This window comes from Hyla sarda, chromosome 1 (assembly GCF_029499605.1).
Source record: "Hyla sarda isolate aHylSar1 chromosome 1, aHylSar1.hap1, whole genome shotgun sequence".
In the NCBI taxonomy this organism is placed as follows: domain Eukaryota; kingdom Metazoa; phylum Chordata; class Amphibia; order Anura; family Hylidae; genus Hyla; species Hyla sarda.
Genome location: NC_079189.1, coordinates 504555179 through 504575698, shown reverse-complemented (window position 1 = coordinate 504575698; position 20520 = coordinate 504555179).

The window sequence follows — 20520 nt, the reverse complement described above, 5'->3', positions numbered from 1 at the left end:
AAACAATAAGGCACCTTTTTCACTGCTATATGTGCATATGCACTTTACTTTTCTGTGGGTATATGCTGGGTCTGGGTTTGAACTAGGCAGATTGATTTAAGCTGCATATTATTATACATTTGGCCCAAGCATATGTCATATATATTTTCGGATGTATATATATGAATTATTTGTGACTCTGTGTTCCCCCACTGTTGCTGAATTTTTATTCCTGTCCTGTATATGTATTTATGGGTGGGTCAATTATGTCATTATTTTTGGGTTTCTAATAAAGATTATTTATTTGCTATCATGCTTATATCTATATTCTTTGGTTTACATAAAGCTGGAGATTTTTGTAGGTTATTATTCTCTAATTCTGCTGCTCTATGGTCTCCTCATGCTGATGCTACCACCTCCAGGCTCTTTCATTGTGCTGCCATGGATACTGCAAAATATAATTAAGGTACTAGTCCCCAGTTTCAGAAATTCCTCTGCCTTAGGGTCACTTTCAGGACTCCTGATGCTGCTGCTACCACCTCCAGGCTGTCTCATTCAGCCACTATATGGTCTCCTCATGCTTCAGCCAATTCCAGACAGTGCCATTTAGCCACTTTATGGTCTCCTCATGCGTCACCCACCTCCAGGTTGTACCATTAAGATACTATATGGTCTCCTCATGCTGGCACAAACTCCAGGCTGTGCAATTTAGCCACTATATGGTATCCTCATGCTTCAGCCACCTCCAGGATGTGCCATTCAGCCACTATATGGTCTCCTCATGCTTCATCCACCTCCAGGCTGTACCATTAAGACACTCTATGGTCTCCACAAGCTGCCACAAACTCCAGGCTGTGCCAATCAGCCACTATATGGTATCCTCATGCTTCAGCCAACTCCAGGCTGTGCCATTCTGCCACTATTTGGTTTACTGATGCAGGTGGGCCTAGGACATTACGTAAAAATATTTTATGGTAGCACTAGCTACCATAAATCTTCAATTTCAATTTTAAAATTCATATTTTAAACTTAGGGATTGTGAAGCCCTATTGTCTACTCCTGCTGCCGCCAGCTCCAGGCTGTGCAATTCAGTCACTATATGATTTACTGATGCAGCTGGGCCCAGGACATTACCTAAAAATATTTTATGGTAGCACTAGCTACCGTAAATCTTTCATTTCAAATTTCAAATTCATCTTTTAATCTTAGGGATTGTGAAGCCCTATTGTCTACTCATGCTGCCGCCAACTCCAGGCTTTGCCATGCAGACAGTATATGGTCTCCTAATGCTGTCATAAACTCCAGGCTGTGCCATTCAGCCACTATTTGGTCTCCTCATGCTGCCAAAAAACTCCAGGCAGTCATTCAGCCACTATATGGTCTCCTCATACTGATGCCACCTCCAGGCTCTGTCAGAGGGCTCAAAAGGAAAGGAGCGGCAATGGCATTTTGGAGAGAGGATTTTGCTGAAATTCTTTTTTTTGGGGGGCATGTCTCATTTACGAAGCCCCCATGATGCCAGAACAGTAAAAAAAATAAAAAATAAAACACAAGGCACACTGTTTTGGAAACTACACCCCTTAAGGAACGGTACAAGGGGTAAATTGAGTCTTTATACCCCACAGGTGATTGACGAAATTTCGCTAAAGTGGGACGTGAAAATGAAAAATGAGATTTTTAACACTAAAATGCTGGTGTTACCCCATACTTTTCATTTTCACATGGGTAATAGGAGAAAATGGCCGCCAAAATTTGTAACCCCATTTTTCTCGAGTAAGGAAATACCTCATATGTGAATGTAAAGTGCTCTGTGGGTGCACTAGAGGGCTCAGATGGGAAGGAGCGACAGTGGGCTTTTGGAGAGCGAATTTTGCTGAAATGGTTTTTTGGGGGGCATGTCGCATTCAGGAAACCCCCATGATGCCAGAACAGTAAAAAAAAACACATGGCACTCTATTTTGGAAACTACACCCCTCAAGGAGCATAACAAGGGGTAAAGTCAGCCTTAACACCCCACAGGTGATTGACGAACTTTCGTTAAATTGGGACGTAAAAAAAAAAAAATTATGGTGTTACCCCAAATTTTTCATTTTCACAAGGGGTAAAAGTATAAAAAGCCCCCCAAAATTTTTTAACCCAACTCTTTTGAGTGTGGATATAAAGTGCTCTGCAAGCGACCTACAATGCTCAGAAGAGAGGGAGCGTCATTGGCTGGAATAGAAGTCGGGGGCCATGTGCATTTACAAATCCCCCGTGGTGCCAGAACAGTGGACCCCCCAGCTTCACATGTGACCCCATTTTGGAAACTACACACCTCATGGAATGTAATAAGGGGTGCAATGAGCATTTACCCCATTGGTGTTTGACAGATCTTTTGAACAGTGGACTGTGCAAATGAAAAATATTTTTTTTTATTTTTTCGGACGACTGTTCAAAGAATCTGTCAGACACCTGTGGGCGTAAATGCTCACTGCACCCCTTGTTACATTATGTGAGAGGTGTATTTTCCAAAATGGGGTCACATCAAAATTGTGTTCTGGCACTATGGGGGCTTTGTAAACGCTCATGGCCTCCAACTTCTATTCCAACCCAATTCTCTCACCAAAAGCTCAAAGACGCTCCTTCTTTTCTGAGCATTGTAGTTCACTTGCAAAGCACTTTATATCCACATATGAGGCTTTCAATTCCAGCCTAATTCTCTCTCCAAAAGCCCAATGGCGCTCCTTCTCTTCTGAGCATTGTAGTTTGCCCGCAGAGCACTTTACACCCACATATGGGGGATTTATATTCTCAGAAAAAATGGGGTTACAAATTTTGGGGGGAATTTTTCCTATTACCCCTTGTGAAAATAAAAAATCTGGGGGTAACACCAGCATTTCAGGAAAAAAAATGTTACATTTTCGCGTCCAACTTTAACAAAAATTAGTCAAAGACTTGTGGGGTGTTAAGGCTCCCTATACAGCTTATCACGTTCCTTGAGGGGTGTAGTTTCCAAAATGGGGTCACATGGGTAAGTGAGTGGAAGCCTTGTCTAGTGCAGTACATCCTTAAGCACTTGTGGTGTTTTTTCCAGCCGTCCATGACAGGCGGCAGGATTTTACCTTCACTAGAGGTTATATACCCCTTATTTTGTCCTAAGTGACATTATTGCCAGGCATCCGCTATTGATGCTAGAGCTCTCATTTGGTTATATCTTTTGTATTAGCATCAGTCACCTTATTGTACCTGTCCCACCTTCTTTTTTTTCCGGATTTGTCCATTTGTCTACACTCATTGATTTTGGATTTTATACACTAGTCACAGTTGTGATTTTAAAGTATATCAGTATATGAATAAAATTATTCTTCTTATCAGTAGTAATGGCTCAATCTCTCTTCTTCCAGTGTACAATGTTTATGTATGGAGCTATACTGAAGCATTAGTTTATAGACCCACAGCACTATCGAAATATGGTTAACATGTTAGCTATTCCTATGAAGGTAAAAATACAGTGTTGTATTTTGTCGTGTCTACTAACATGCTGGTGTAGCCCCTAACTTTTCCTTTTCATAAGGGGTAAAAGAAGAAAAAGCCCCCCAAAATTTGTAATGCAAATTCTCCCGAGTATGGGAACACCCCATATGTGGCCTTAACCTTTTGCCTTGAAATACAACAGGGCTCTGAAGGGAGAGAGCACCATGCACATTTGAGGACTAAATTAGAATTTGCAATAGGGGTGGAACCGGATACAAGAAAGGCGCTTGCCTACACCAAAATCCTATGGCAGTGTTTCCCAAACAGGTTGCCTCCAGCTGTTGCAAAACTCCTAGCCTGCCAGGACAGTCAATGGCTGTCCGGCAACACTGAAAGTTGTTGTTTTGCAACAGCTGAAGGCTCCGTTTAGGAAACACTGCCGTATGAGAAGTTTTAAATTTTTATTGGGGTGGACATGTAAGGGTATATGTATATGTAGTGTTTTACTTTTTATTTTGTGTTAGTGTAGTGTAGTGTTGTCACGATGCCAGCTGGCAGGAGGTGGATCCTCTGTGCCAGAGAGGGATTGGCGTGGACCGTGCTAGTGGACCGGTTCTAAGTCACTACTGGTGTTCACCAGAGCCCGCCGCAAAGCGGGATGGTCTTGCTGCGGCGGTAGTGACCAGGTCGTATCCACTAGCAACGGCTCAACCTCTCTGACTGCTGAAGATAGGCGCGGTACAAGGGAGTAGACAAAAGCAAGGTCGGACGTAGCAGAAGGTCGGGGCAGGCAGCAAGGATCGTAGTCAGTAAGGTAATAGCAGGAGGTCAAGTACACAGTAAGGACAACACAGTAACGCTTTCACTAGGCTCTAAGGCAACAAGATCCGGCAGGGGAGTGCAGGGGCAGAGGTCAGATATAGTCTGGGAGCAGGTGGAAGCCAATTAAGCTAATTGGGCCAGGCACCAATCATTGGTGCACTGGCCCTTTAAGTCTCAGGGAGCTGGCGCGCGCGCGCCCTAGAGAGCGGAGCCGCGCGCGCCAGCACATGACAGCAGGGGACGGGAACGGGTAAGTGACCTGGGATGCGATTCGCGAGCGGGCGCGTCCCGCTGTGCGAATCGCATCCCCGACGGCCATGACAGTGCAGCGCTCCCGGTCAGCGGGACCGACCGGGGCGCTGCGGAGAGAGAGACGCCGTAAGCGCTCCGGGGAGGAGCGGGGACCCGGAGCGCTAGGCGTAACAGTACCCCCCCTTAGGTCTCCCCTTCTCTTTGTCCGGTAACTGCCTCCCCTGGGATGAGGACACCGGGAAAGAATGGAGGGATTCCTCAACGGCAGGCAGTACAGCAGGAGTGGGAATGGGGAGGGAGGGCAGAGGGCGAGGCCTGGCACGGGGCAGTGTGACACCAGGACGGGGGCCATGAGGAGGCACCGAGGCTTGCCTGACTGGACTGGGAGGGGGGGAGAGGCACTTCTTATGGCAGGCAGAGTCAATAAAGACCTTAGGGAGACCGGATACAGGGGGAACCACAGGGTCACGGCAGGGAGTACTGGGCACCGGTTTAAGGCAGTCATTGAAACAAGAGGTACCCCAGCTCTTGATCTCCCCTGTGGACCAATCCAGGGTTGGGGAATGGTGTTGAAGCCAGGGTAGTCCAAGGAGAATTTCGGAAGTGCAATTGGAGAGGACCAAAAACTCAATTTTTTTCGTGATGAGGTCCAATGCACATTAGGAGGGGCTCCGTGCGGTAACGCACGATGCAATCCAACCTGACTCCGTTGACCGCGGAAATGTAGAGTGGCTTGACGAGACGGGTCACCGGGATGCGGAATTTATTCACCAAGGACTCCCGAATAAAATTCCCAGAGGCACCAGAGTCCAGGCAGGCCACGGCTGAGAGGGAAGAGTTGGCTGAAGGAGAAATCCGTACAGGCACCGTGAGACGTGGAGAAGCCGACTTAGCATCAAGAGACGCCACACCCACGAGAGCTGGGTGCGAGCGTGCGTTTCCCAGACGTGGAGGACGGATAGGGCAATCCACCAAAAAATGTTCGGTACTGGCACAGTACAGACAAAGATTTTCTTCCCTACGGCGATTCCTCTCCTCCTGGGTCAGGCGAGACCGATCCACTTGCATGGCCTCCTCGGCGGGAGGCCTAGGCGTAGATTGCAACGGAGACTGTGGGAGAGGTGCCCAGAGATCTAAGTCTTTTTCCTGGCGGAGCTCTTGATGTCTCTCAGAAAAACGCATGTCAATGCGAGTGGCTAGATGAATGAGTTCATGCAGGTTAGCAGGAATTTCTCGTGCGGCCAGAACATCTTTAATGTTGCTGGATAGGCCTTTTTTAAAGGTCGCGCAGAGGGCCTCATTATTCCAGGATAGTTCAGAAGCAAGAGTACGGAATTGTATGGCGTACTCGCCAACGGAAGAATTACCCTGGACCAGGTTCAGCAGGGCAGTCTCAGCAGAAGAGGCTCGGGCAGGTTCCTCAAAGACACTTCGAATTTCCGAGAAGAAGGAGTGTACAGAGGCAGTGACGGGGTCATCGCGGTCCCAGAGCGGTGTGGCCCGTGACAGGGCTTTTCCAGAGAGAAGGCTGACTACGAAAGCCACCTTAGACCTTTCAGTAGGAAACTGGTCCGACATCATCTCCAAGTGCAGGGAACATTGCGAAAGAAAGCCACGGCAAAACTTAGAGTCCCCATCAAATTTGTCCGGCAGGGACAAGCGGAGGCTAGGAGTGGCCACTCGCTGCGGAAGGGGTGCAGGAGCTGGCGGAGGAGATGGTTGCTGCTGTAGCAGAGGCAGAAGTTGCGACTGAAGTTGCTGCACCATGGTGGACACTTCCGACAGCTGGTGGGTTAGATGGGCGATCTGTCGGAAGTGTCCACCGTGGTGAGATCAGAGATAGAAGGCAGGGGAACCTCAGCGGGATCCATGGCCGGATCTACTGTCACGATGCCGGCTGGCAGGAGATGGATCCTCTGTGCCAGAGAGGGATTGGCGTGGACCGTGCTAGTGGACCGGTTCTAAGTCACTACTGGTGTTCACCAGAGCCCGCCGCAAAGCGGGATGGTCTTGCTGCGGCGGTAGTGACCAGGTCGTATCCACTAGCAACGGCTCAACCTCTCTGACTGCTGAAGATAGGCGCGGTACAAGGGAGTAGACAAAAGGTCTGTAGCAGAAGGTCGGGGCAGGCAGCAAGGATCGTAGTCAGTAAGGTAATAGCAGGAGGTCAAGTACACAGTAAGGACAACACAGTAACGCTTTCACTAGGCTCTAAGGCAACAAGATCCGGCAGGGGAGTGCAGGGGCAGAGGTCAGATATAGTCTGGGAGCAGGTGGAAGCCAATTAAGCTAATTGGGCCAGGCACCAATCATTGGTGCACTGGCCCTTTAAGCCTCAGGGAGCTGGCGCGCGCGCGCCCTAGAGAGCGGAGCCGCGCGCGCCAGCACATGACAGCAGGGGACGGGAACGGGTAAGTGACCTGGGATGCGATTCGCGAGCGGGCGCGTCCCGCTGTGCGAATCGCATCCCCGACGGCCATGACAGTGCAGCGCTCCGGTCCAGCGGGACCAACCGGGGCGCTGCGGAGAGAGAGACGCCGTAAGCGCTCCGGGGAGGAGCGGGGACCCGGAGCGCTAGGCGTAACAAGTGTTTTTAGGGTACATTCACCCGGGTGGGGATTGGCAGTGAGTGAGTGCCGGGTTAGACCCCCGTGCCACTTTCCAGCACACATCCCCCCCCCCCCCGCTCTGCCCGGACTTCCATGGGTGGGCAGAGCGGGGGATCTAAACTTTAACCCCCCCGCCCCCCTCTTGCCATTGGCCAGTCAGTCCTGACTGACCAATGGCAGGGGATAGGAGGAGGTGGTATTCCTGCCACCTTGCTCCCATCCTTTAGGATGATTGGGGCTTTCTCTGAGACCCAATCAGCCTGGAATCGCCGCAAATCGCCGATCACCGGGATAGGCGATGTCATGGGATGCCTTCTGATAGATATCAACAGTCATTCTGGTCCGATCACCGCCCTGTGAACGGCGGTGATCGATATGCGGAGGGCATACATGTACGCCCTCCGTCCTTAAGTACGGGGACGCAAGGGCATATCCATACGCCCTCCGTCTCCAACAGGTTTAATTTAAATAAAGATGCAATCTGAGGAAGAGGGCTAGTACCCTCGAAACGCGTCATTGCATTTGAAAATTTTACTAAATAAAGAAGCAACAACGGTGTTCAATCACACTTGGAGTATTTTGGAACTCTTCTCTGGAGCAAGCAGTGCCTGAATGTGCGTTAGATCTTTTTTTTTTTTCCTTCCCACTGCTGATCCCAACAAGACAGATTATCCTTTTTCATTTGATCTCAAAGGATTTAGCAGCTCACTCAATGACGTTTGTGATACTGTACCCCTGTATAGGGGTATTTGGCACAGTTCTACCTTTTTGAGGTAAGAGGCCACTATTGACCCTAGCCAGGGTCTTGAAAGCACCTAGGGTAATACACGAGGTGCTGCCTTTTGTTCTGTTCTTTTTTCCTTTTCATTTAGGATTACCTTAATTGGATGGCTTCAATACTATTATATTTTATTATTATCTATTAGTTTCTTTGTGGTCCTTCCTCTTGTTTATGGTTAAGTGCAGCTTCTTAAAACAGTGATTCATAGAAAGCCTAAGAGAAACTAAGAACCAGCACTATATTAATGCAGCTATTACATTGCTGAGGGACCAGTTTAAACATTGTACAGTACTGGTCTGATACACAATATCACTACCAAACACAACAAAAAACTCCAACAAAAAATCACAACTGAGTGATCTGCTACAGTGGACATTGAAACCTGCTTTACCCAAGATACTGGGAAAATGTAATATATGGGATTTGAGGTTAAAAATGTAATTTAAAGTTAGTAATGAGAAATATTAAAAGGAGCGGTTACATTAAAATATAACAAAGAGCTTATCTAACAGACATACTAAATGTTCTACAGAGTAAAGGAACTAAATACAAAGTAAATAATTTATGAGTAATGGTCCCAATGGTCCTTTTCAATATCTTAAATTGTTAATGCTCTTAACAACAATGCTTTGTCAGTAAGTGTAGGATTGTTTTCAAGGAAACAAGACCAACAGAAAATATGAAAGATAACAAAATGCAAAGCTTGTTACATAGTTCTCAACAAAATGATTCCAAGTTGACTTTAGTGCCATTATAAGTAATTTTAACCCCTTAAGGATTCAGGGTTTTTCCATTTTTGAACTTTAGTTTTTTCTTCCTCACCTTCTAAAAATCATAACTCCTCGAATTTTCCACCGACAGACCTGAGGGCTTATTTTTGTGCGCTACCAATTTTACTTTGTAATTACATCAGTCATTTCACCACAAAATCTTTGGCGAAACCCAAAAAATAATTATCTGTGGGACAAAATTGAAAAAAAGCCATATTGTCATTTTGAGCGGCTTCCATTTGTACTCAGTGTACTGTTCGGTAAAAATGACACCATATCTTTATTCTGTAGGTCCATACGATTAAAATCATACCCAACTTACATAGGTTTGATTTTGTTTTACTTCTGTTAAAAAAAATGTAGTACAGTTCTGTAGTTTTTATCGATACCATTTTTGTTTTGATGAGACTTTTTGATCGCTTTTTATACAAAATAACCCAAAAATACACAATTTTGGACTTTACACCATATACCGTGTGGTTAACCCCTTAACGACCACGGACGTAAATGTTCGTCCAGGTTTGGCGGGATTTCCCGCACCAGGATGTACATTTACGTCCTGTGCATGACCGCGAGCATCGGAAGGGTGCTCGCGTTATACACGACAGGTTCCGGCTGCTAGCAGCAGCCGGGGACCCGCCGGTAATGACCGACATCCGCGATCGCGCGGATCTCCGCCATTAACCCCTCCGATGCCGTGATCAATACAGATCACGGCATCTGAGGCATTGCGGCACTTTGATTGGATGATCGGATCGCCCGCAGCGCTGCCGCAGGGATCCGATCATCCAGCATGACAGCCGGAGGTCCCCTTACCTAGCTCCGGCTGTCTCCCGGGGTCTTCTGCTCTGGTCTGCGATTGAGCAGACCAGAGCAGAAGATCACCGATAATACTGAGCAGTGCTGTGTCCTATGCATAGCACTGCACAGTATTAGAAATCAAATGATTGCTATAGATTGTCCCCTATGGAGACATAAAAAGTGTAAAAAAAAAGTTGAAAAATGTAAAAATAAAAAGTAAAAAAAGTGAAAAATCCCCTCCCCCAATAAAAATGAAAATTGTCCGTTTTTCCCATTTTACCCCCAAAAAGCTTTTTTTTTTTTTTATAAACATATTTGGTATCACCGCATGCGTAAATGTCCGAACTATCAAAATATAATGTTAATGATCCCGTACGGTGAATGGCGTAAACATAAAAAATTTAAAAAGTCCACAAATACTGCTTTTTTGTCACATTTTATTAAAAAAAAATCATAAAAAATGATCAAAAAGTTTTATATATGGAAATGTGGTATCTAAAAAAAGATGAATGATGACGGCGCAAAAAATGAGCCCTCATACTGCCCTATATACAGAAAAATGAAAAAGTTATAGGTGATCAAAATAGTGTTAAGCTGTACAAAAATATAAAAGTATCTAGCCATGGGTATCATTTTAATCGTATTGATCCACAGAATAAAGAACACCTATCATTTTTACCGTAAAGTGTACAGTGTGAAATCAAAACCCTCCAAAATGTGCAAAATTTTGGTTTTCATTTAAATTTCCTCCCCCCCAAATTTTTTTTGGGGGGGGGGTTCGCTGTACATTTTATGGTAAAATTAGAGGTTCCATTACAATGTACAATTGGTCAAGCAAAAAACAAGCCCTTATATGGGTCTGTACATGGAAATATAAAGGAGTTATGGATTTTAGAAGGCGAGGAGGAAAAAACTAAAACGCAAAAATAAAATTGGCCTGGTCCTTGAGGTGAACATGGGCTTGGTCATTAAGGGGTTAAATTAACATCATATTTTTATAGTTTGGACATTTACACATGCGGTGATACCACATATGTTTATGTTTATTATTGTTTACATATTTTTTTATATGGGAAAAGGGGGGGGATTCAATCTTTTATTAGGGAAGGGGTTAATTCACATTCATAAACTTTTTTTATTAACTTTTTTCTTTTTACACAATTTTTTAGTCCCCATAGGGGACTATTACATGCAATCATTGGATTGTATACACTGTTCAATGCTATGCCACCTTCCTCTGAGCTGATCGGGACACTCCATTTTTATTGTGGGGGTCCTGATCAGCTCCGTGAATAATTTTTTACAAATTTTAAATGCTACAATCAACTTTAATTGTGGGGTCTAAGTGGTTAATTCCGGGCAATCGGTGATGTCCAGCATTAGACATGGAGCCCCGCGGGTGATAGCCGGCAGGACCCTCCTACTATGACGTGGGCTCAGCTCCTGAGCACGTGTCATAGAAGAGGAGCAGGCGCATGTCATAAAGGTACGCCCTGCAACCTTAAGAGATTAATGAAAGAGACTAAAGGACATGTATTTGACTTTTCACTATTGTCCTGAAGATTACAAAAGCAAACATTTTCAGTTTGACATAAAATATTTTTTAAATAAAAATAAAATGCTGCTACCCACAATGCCCTCTATTGAAAAACATATTTTCTCCTTAACCCCTTAATGACACTGCCCATTTTGCCCTTAGGAAACCGCCAATTTAGATTTTTTTTGCTTTTCACCTTCTGAGAACCAAAACTATTGAATTTTTCCATTCACATAGCCATATGGAGCTTCTTTTTTTTATTGTGCAACTAATTGTACTTTATAATACCTTTTATTTTACCATAAAATGTACTGAAAACTGACATTTTGTCTTTATACAGTGCAGTGCAGTGATCTGTAGCTTATTTCAGTACTATTTTTTATTCATTTTTTATGATTTATGATGTGGCAAAAAATCAGCAATTTTGGCATTTTTATGTTCACGTCATACAGGATACAGGATCATAACCATTACAAAATTGCATTTCAGTAGTTTGGAAATTTGTAAACACAGTGATACCAAATATGTGAGTATCATACACCAATAAAAAAAAAATTGGTAAAAGGGGGTGATTTAGGGGCCTTTTTATCTAAAAAAAAAAAAATTGTTATTTACATTCTTAAAGTCTCCATAGGGAACTTTTATATGCAAGCATTAGATTTCTAACGCTAAATAATATTATTTTATTAAATTAACACCACAAATACAGAGTAAAAACTGTGATAAATTCCCCCTTTTTTTGTTATAGGAGGAGCTGAGTGGACTTATATACAAATTTGTGGGAAAATATTGGCTAGAACTAGTAATTTATTCAGCCTCGGCTCATCCTGGATTTGGCTGCTCAGTAGGGGAACCTTAGATACTGACAGCAGGCTGTGCATACACACTCATATAAGGAAGGCTGTCAATCATGGATACGTTTATATTTTTTATCCTTATTATATGAGAAGTGTAACTTACAGTAGACAATCACATACACTACCACATTGTTCTTGCCTTTGATGTCATAGCTTTTTATTTATAAATGGTAATCACATAACTTTTATGATTTGTTAAGGATGCCCTACCCAAGTCATAGCTTTATGGAGCTTTCTTCCAATTCTCCCCATCACCTTATGTGATTTCTAAAAATGACAACTCATCCCGTAAAAGAGCCTCAGCAAAGATGGTAATAACAATGGTTCCCATGGATTAAAATGTTTATGTTAAAAGTTGACATCATTTTCTTAATATTTACATAGAATGTGTCCTGTATATGTCAGCGGCTTAAAGTAGAAGCTTAGTTTACATTTCCTTGTGTTTCCATGATCTCCCATCTGTTTTGGTAAGATATTGCTACCTGTTTTTGACCTACATATGTATGCAAGGCAAGTAGACAATGCAAAATCATTTTTTACATAAATTTCTGTTCTGTCACATACCACAAATATAGGATTTTTTAAATTTCTGATTCATAGAAATAAGTTAAGTAGGTTTAAGGAGAAGCCTTGTGGTAAGATGGTAGGGGATCTTGGGATCAGCAAGATTCATGTTAACACATCATAAAATTGACCAACCAATTAGACCCATAATTCCAAACATATCATGATAGAGTGCAGAACAGAAAACATTACCTTTCTTGATATCTTGGTAAAAAAAATTAACCAGTTTAATCTCATATACAATAAACAATTTGTCCAGACCCATAGCAAAATAAGATGAGTGACTAGCCAATGTGTTGTAGCATATAATTACCATGATGCTTGGCCTGGCTCCTTTACCAAACTTTGGACAGGGAGGACACAAACTTGGGCCTAAGGGGATTTTCTGTCCCTGTTATTTAAAAATGACAATCTCTAGTCCTGGGTGGAGTTTTCACATCATAAGGGTTACCCAGCTCCTGAACTTTACCCTCCATAAATGGTCATAATGTTTCAGGAGGACCACCCTAAGTGTTATGTTATCCACAGAACTGGACAAAGCTAACTAAGCTTGTGACAGCATATGTTACCTAAAATGTGTCCCAAAATGTATGTATATATATATATATATATATATATATATATATATATATGAACCTGTAAAAAATACAAAACTGATAAGAAAGCTTAATAATAAAAATATGCTATCTGTCCCAATGAATTTCAATGGCAAAGTATCTTCAGGTGACATAGTGCCCGAGCAGGAAAGATTTGCAAGGGTTGAACCAGCCACTTCACACTTATCCTGCACGATGGCCCCTTTGCTTCATTTTTACAATATTTATATGAATTTTGGGACATATTATGAGTAATATATGTTGTCAGAAGCTTAGTAAGCTTTGCCAAGCTCCCAGGGGGTACATAACACCTAGGGTTCCCCTCTGAAACTGCAGGACGATTTAGGGAGGCTAAAGCTCAGAAGCAGGACTGCCCTTGGGGGCCCTGACTAGGAATTTCTATATATTCCTATAAGAGAGTAAGGCTGGGTTCACATATATCCGGCATCCGGCATAGGTGAACTCAGCCTAATTCTTGATGCAACTGATGCCACAACTGATGACAACTTGTCATCAGTTGTATGGCATGTGGCATCCATTGTTTCTGTGCAATGGACAGGGGAACGCAGCAAGCTGCGTTCCCCTGTCCGGTGACCTCCGGCATGTCCAACCATCCGGCGTCAAAATTGAGACGCTGGATGATTGTGAACTGTCCCATTCAATTGAATGGGATCAGTTCTAGCATCAGTTTCCCTCCGGTGCACGCCAGAGGGAAACTGTGCCGGGCGACTGATATATGTGAACCCAGCCTAAGAATATTCCCCTAAACACTGATCTGTTTTTTGTTATTGGTACTGTTCTGGGTAAATTGTTCACCAGTATATCGGTTTCACTTGTTAGTTAATTTTTTAACTATTATATTAATAAATGTAAGATTTTAGATTCATGTTAATGCATGTGTAGACACGGTCTGAGAACTGTAACATAATGTATTCCATAAATCATTGTCCTTTGAAGTATTCATTTATTCACTAAGAAATATTATTCTAGATAATAATGGTAATAGAGGCAAAAGAGACATGGCAACTCTCCAGATAGACAACTGTGAAGCAGTGATTTATTCAGGCTGCAGAGCAAAATCACATGCAGTAAGGACTCGCTATCACGGGGATGAGGGAGAGTGGAACAGGTGTGGGGACAAGGCAACATCTGTTTCGGGATTCAGGAAACGGACGTTGCCTTGTCCCCGCACCTGTTCCACTCTCCCTCATCCCCGTGATAGCGAGTCCTTACTACATGTGATTTTGCTCCGCAGCCTGAATAAATCCCTGCTTCACAGTTGTCTATCTGGTGTGTTGCTATGTCTCTTTTGCCTCTATTGCCAGTATTATTATACCTGTTCACACTATAGACACTGAGCACCACGTTGACCTGTGTTTAGGACCACTATCTACATATGTGGCTATACAAGTGATATCTACTCCGTTGCTTCAACAATTGCAGTGCCTGGTTGCCATTTTCTCCATTGGATTTTAATTCTAGATATTCTTTATGTCCTATGTGGGTACTGAGCATTCTTATCCTTTCTATAAATACTGTATGTTGTTACTTATTCTATAAATTATGTATAAAGCATGACAACCCAATTATATTATCCAAAATGTTCAACGTTTAACTTCATTGTAAATGTAAAAGTGATGCTGGGTAAAGTTTGATTCTTCTTCATAAGTTACATGTCTTGATAGTTTTTCAAAGTAATTGTTAAAAGCAGAAATGAAAAAGCATTTAAAAACCTGTAAGTGGCAGAAGAATCATGTAGTTCCCTTGCGTCATTGGTGGGAGGATAGACGTCATGCCATAGGCTCGCACCGGAGCCCCCCCCCCCTCCCTCATCCAGGGTTCTGTGATCCTTCCCCATACTAGGGAGGGAGAGCGGGATAGACCGGCCTGTGGTGTGGCTGAGGGGCCAAGCTGATGGTCACTGGAGAAGGGGAGTCAGATTATGGAGCAATATGGAGAAGGGCTGTGATGAAGAGGAGAGCTGGCAGGGGAAGAATCTGTGACCTTTTATGAGATGGAGTTGGAAGGGAAATGGTGAGTGACGGAGAAGGGGTGGAGGCTGATGCTGCGTCTCTCCCCCTACCTGAAGTCTGAGATGGTCTGCTCTGGGGCTATTTGGGTGGAGGAGAGACACCACATGATGAGGCAGTCACGTGGAAAGCTCCCGGCGTGCGGTCGAGGAGTGCGCTCAGCAGCGCTGTAATAAGCCAGCTTCGGACAGGACTTTTCTTCAAAGAAGACGGTGAGGAAAGGAATTTTTAATGTAATTTATAAAAGCCTGCCGGGGGAGTCTGGCGTGAAACCAGGATAGAGAATGTAAAGGTCTGGGAATAAGCAGTGCGGCGGAATGCCAGGATATGGCCCAGTATGTAAAGCATATTTGGTTAACCCCGATGAGGCCTTTTACACCTGCACCTAAATATTAACCCTGCAAAGCCCAATAGCCATGGAAATGTTAACTCTGGTGGCTCCCTCTGTGGTATTTGCTCCGTTACCGAGGCAAGGCTACTTTTATATTATCAATACCATACCTGCACCTATGCTTTAACCCTGCAAGCCCAATAGCCATGGAAATGTTTACTCTGGTGGCTCCCTCTGTGGTATTTGCTCCGTTCTTGTATACCTCAAGTAACTTTGTAAAGTCTTTTACCTCGCTAAGCTAGGGGGAATGTTAACCCCCTGTATTATACACCACAAAGTTGGTGTCCAGTATTAACTCTTCAAAGACCACCAGATAAATATATAATATCAGTCATACTGTATATGGAAGGTGATAATAACTATTGACATGGTGGGCCTTGAGACGTAACCTGGTGGTAAAATTGCATGTGAAATTGACGTCAGGAAGAGATCTGCTGGGATGGCAGAATTGGTGGGGAAGGGGGTGGGGGGTGGTTGGGGGGGACTCCCTGTGTGGAAGGTGTTGGGTTTTTTGTTTCTTCTTTCTCTTCTGCGAGTTCAATGGCACTTAAAATCATTCTATGGAATGTCTGTGGGATGTGAGAGAGACGTTAAAAATGGGCAGTTTTTGATTGCGTGGAAAATTTCCTTCCTTCAGTGATAGCCCTGGTTGAAACTCATGTTACCGCTGAAACAGAGCAATTGCTGAGTGGGCAAAAATTGCCTTACACTCAAAATTTTCTAAATTCTCCTCAGGGGTGTCATTATATTTTCATAGGAGTCTTCCAATTAAAATAATTGAAAAGTCAATTGACCATCGTGGTAGATATGTTTTTGTACACGTCAAATTTAGAGAACAAATGCTGAAATTGGCATTCTTTTATATTTTTCCTTCATTTCAGGGGGGTCCACTGAACTCCTTGCTGACATTTTTTAGAGGATATCCTGATGTTTATGTGGGGTGATTTTAATAATGGGAGTAGTAAAGATCAGTCAAAATCACCTCAAACTCATTTGGCTAGATTAATGGGAGAATTAGGTTGGAAAGATATTTGGAGACAATTATATCCGACAATAGATGTGTTCTCGTGTTAACTTCCCAACAGTCTGCCTCCCAGATAGACCTGGGGTTTTGTAATGATAGCGGTCTTTCAATGGTGAAGGACATGTCATATCACCCTAAATCAATATCAGACCACGGCTCAGTGGTTACAGAGATTATGATTGGTTGGGGAGTTGCTGGTACATTCATGTAATTTCCGAGTAAACCCTTATTGGTTGAGTATTATTGATAGGAAAAATTTTATTGAGACTCAGCTTATAAATTAGATATAAATTTGGCATCAACATTGATACAAATAGTATGGGACTCCTTTAAAGCTCATATTCGAGGGCTACTATTAAGGAAGGAATTTGGAGAACTGGAAAAAAAAATTAAGGAGGAAGTTATGGAAACTGAGAGGGAGTTTGCCAGGAATTCGGTACAAAAACAATACGATTGTCTGAAAAAGTCACAAAATAATTTTACGAAATGTTTGCAGGAAAAGGCTCAACATAAAGCTTTTTTTCGGGGACAGGAACAGTTTATTGAAGGGGCGAAACAGTGTAGTCTGTTAGCCAAACTATTGAAAGTATAAAGAGGCCGTATGGATAATGGAAGCATATTAATGGCTGGAAGAGAAATAGTAACTCAAACTAAAGAAATATGGCAGAAGGTTCTTACATTTTTTTTCTAGCTTGTAGAAATCGGATATAACATTTTCTGAGCGTAAATGGGAGTTATTTATGGGGCGGATAAAGCTACCAAAACTTACGGAATTATTTGAGAGATCTATAAACCTGGAGGAAGTGAAAGCTGCTCTTGATTCTCTATCAGAAACGTTAGCTCCTGGACCAGATTGTATTCTGGCGTGGATATTAAAGGGATGGGGGGAAATATTTAGTGATGAGTGGCATTGCCCATATTTGAATTCATGATATTTCATGAATATTTAGAAGAATATTCATCCTATATTTGTGAATTTAGCATATTCATTATATTTGCATATTCGCATATGTGAATATTTGCATATTCGCGTATGTGAGGAAGAAAACCATGAAGGGGTAGACAACTTTACTATTGGTTTCTAGGGATGTTGTTGATAACCTCTGACAAGTGTATTTGCATCATTCTAATTGGCCCACAAGTGAAAAGAAGGAATATGTGAATATTCACATGTGCGAATATGCGCATATACGAATATTCACATATGTGAATATTCACATATGCGAATATTCACATATGCGAATATTCACATATGCACATATGCAGTAAAAAAGTGAATATTCGCAATTTCGAATATATAGCGAATATATTCGCAATATTCGCGAATCTGCAACATTAGCGATAAAAATTCTAAATGCTAATATTCTCGCTCAACACTAGAAATATTGTTGCCCACATTGTTGAATGTCTTTAATGAATCCTTGAAGGGTGGTGAATATTACCTTGATTCCTAAGAAAGAACAGTCCATAATAGAGCTCACTGCATTGAGACCAATCTTATTATTAAATGTGGATGTGAAAATCTTAGCAAAAATTCTGGCCCGTAGGTAAGCAGGTAAGCAAATCCATGCCAATATTGCTTGGATATAGGTTGAAATAGATGGATTCTGGTCTTTTTCAACCTTATGAACTATAGCAAGGGTTTTGGCCAGTATGCAGATGGAAGGGGACTCCTCCCATTCCGCCCTGTCATTGGATGCAATGAAGGCCTTTGACAGGGTGGAATGGGAGTTTCTATGGTGAGTTATGGACCAGTTCTGGTTTGGTGAAAGGTCTATTAGATGGGTGAAATTGTTATACAACGATCCCATTGCTAGTATTATAATCAAGGGAAGACTGACAGACTCCTTCCCACTTTCTAGGGGAACAAGACAAGGTTGCCCTCTCTCCCCGCTCCTTTTTGTATTATTTATAGAACCACTGGCTGAAGCATTTAGGAGGTCGATAGATATAAGGGGGTTTGATATAAAGGGAGAGAATAACAAGATCCGTTTATATGCTAATGATATGATTTTATTTTTAGATAAACCTAATGACATGATAACAACAGTAATGGAAATCGTTGATGAATTTGGAGAAATATTTGAAATGAAGGTGAATTGGGAGAAATCCTTTTTATTGCCAGTAGTGGAAGGGACAAAGATAATAAATCAGGGGATAACATGTTTAAAAAAAGGAGAATCCCTAAAATACTTAGGGATAGAAATTACATCAAGTAGTAAATCATTCATGGATGCGAACATTAAACCTTTGAAAGAAAAAAATCAAGAAAAAAGTTAATATATGGTGTAAAGTACCATTATCACAGGCAGATCGAGTGGCAGTATAAAAAATTATCTTCTTGCCGCAGATTTTGTAAGTAATTAGTTTATTCCCTTTTTCTTTTCCTTTTTTTTTTCCACACAGGGAGGCGGGAGGGAGGGCAGGATACTTAATAAGTAATATGTGAACTAATTAATTTAGTGTGAATATAAAATTTAAAAATAAAAAAAAGATAAAAAAAAAAAGTGGCAGAAGAATGAAGACTGTCCTAAATAAGAAGTATGGTACATCATTGTCCCACACCTGAATGCGGGCTGTCACAGAGCTGTATATGGATCCTCTACCTGTGTGGCAGATGACTCAGACCGTATCGGGGAGCGGAGTCTAAGGTGCCGCTGGTTTTCAGAAGAGCCCGCCACAAGGCAGGATGGATTTGCTGTGGCAGGCGACACCCAGGTCGCTACCCCCAATACGGCTCGACCACACAGGTTACTGGGCAAAGTGAGGTACCGGAGGATAAGGCAGAGGCGTAGTCAACGTAGCAGAAGGTCTAGGCAGGCGGCAAAGGTTCGGAATCCAAAAACATAGCAGGAAGGTCTGGAAACACGGGTAGGCAAAACAGGCAATGGGAATGCTTTCTCATAGGCAATGAGCACTGAAGATCCGGCAGAGAAGTATGAGAGGAGGAGGGAGTTATAGAGTAGTGTCAGGTGTTACACATAATTATGGGCGTACTGGCCCTTTAAATTTTAGAGCTCCAGCGTGCGCCCTAGGAGACAGGGACATGCACGCTGGAGCTGAGACACAGTGGAGGAGGTGGCAGAGGAGCAAGGTAAGTGACGGCCCGGGATTTGCATGCGGGCGCGTCCTGCAATGTGAATCCTGGCCCCACCGGGAGCAGGGACAAAGCGCTCATGGCCGACATGTGCAGCCGGAGCGCAGGCTGTAACAATCATTGTGATAGTATTGTCATATATTGAACTGCATTAATTACATCAGAAAATCCAGACAGGGAATGGTTGCTCTTCCTTGACTTCATGATCAAAAAAATTCATTAAGCTGCATTAGTTTACTGCAGATAACTATGTCACATCGGACATTTCTACAAAAACTACAACAAGGACGACAACTCACTCATTACCATTCTATGATCAGTATGACTCGGTAAGACTGGGGAAAGAAGCTTTAATAACTAGAAAGAAAACATCTGGTCAAATAAGAAATGATGCTTTGTAATATTATACATAGATTAGAAAGCTCATAATAATGAATGTTACATAGAGTTTGATAAAAGCAAATCCTGAGTGCTTGTAAAATATATTTTACAAAAAAATATAATATAACTGCATATGTGAAACAATAACTCAAGTTGGATTGACAACAAGTAACAAACATACTGAAAAAACAATGGATTCCTTTGAGTTATAAGGGTTAAATACATAGTAAATATAATCTTTCAGAAAGAGATGTACCAGCACTACCCATATACTTTTACATGATAATGTTGATCTGATAATTCAGTATCAGGAATAGTATAGTGACAACTAGCAATGAGCGAACTTTCCTTTATTTCAGATTCATATGGTAATTTGGTTTGTTTCTACTCTTGATGGGCAGGTGCCTGACCCATCATTAAGTGCTATGTGCCAATGCATGGCATGACCACTTACCTCAAGTGGACACACTGCCGTGCATAGTGCATAGCGCAATGCTGCTTACTATATGGGAACAGGGACTCTTAAACAAATTACAGGAGTCCCTGCTCTACGAATTTTATAGGATACCCTGCTTC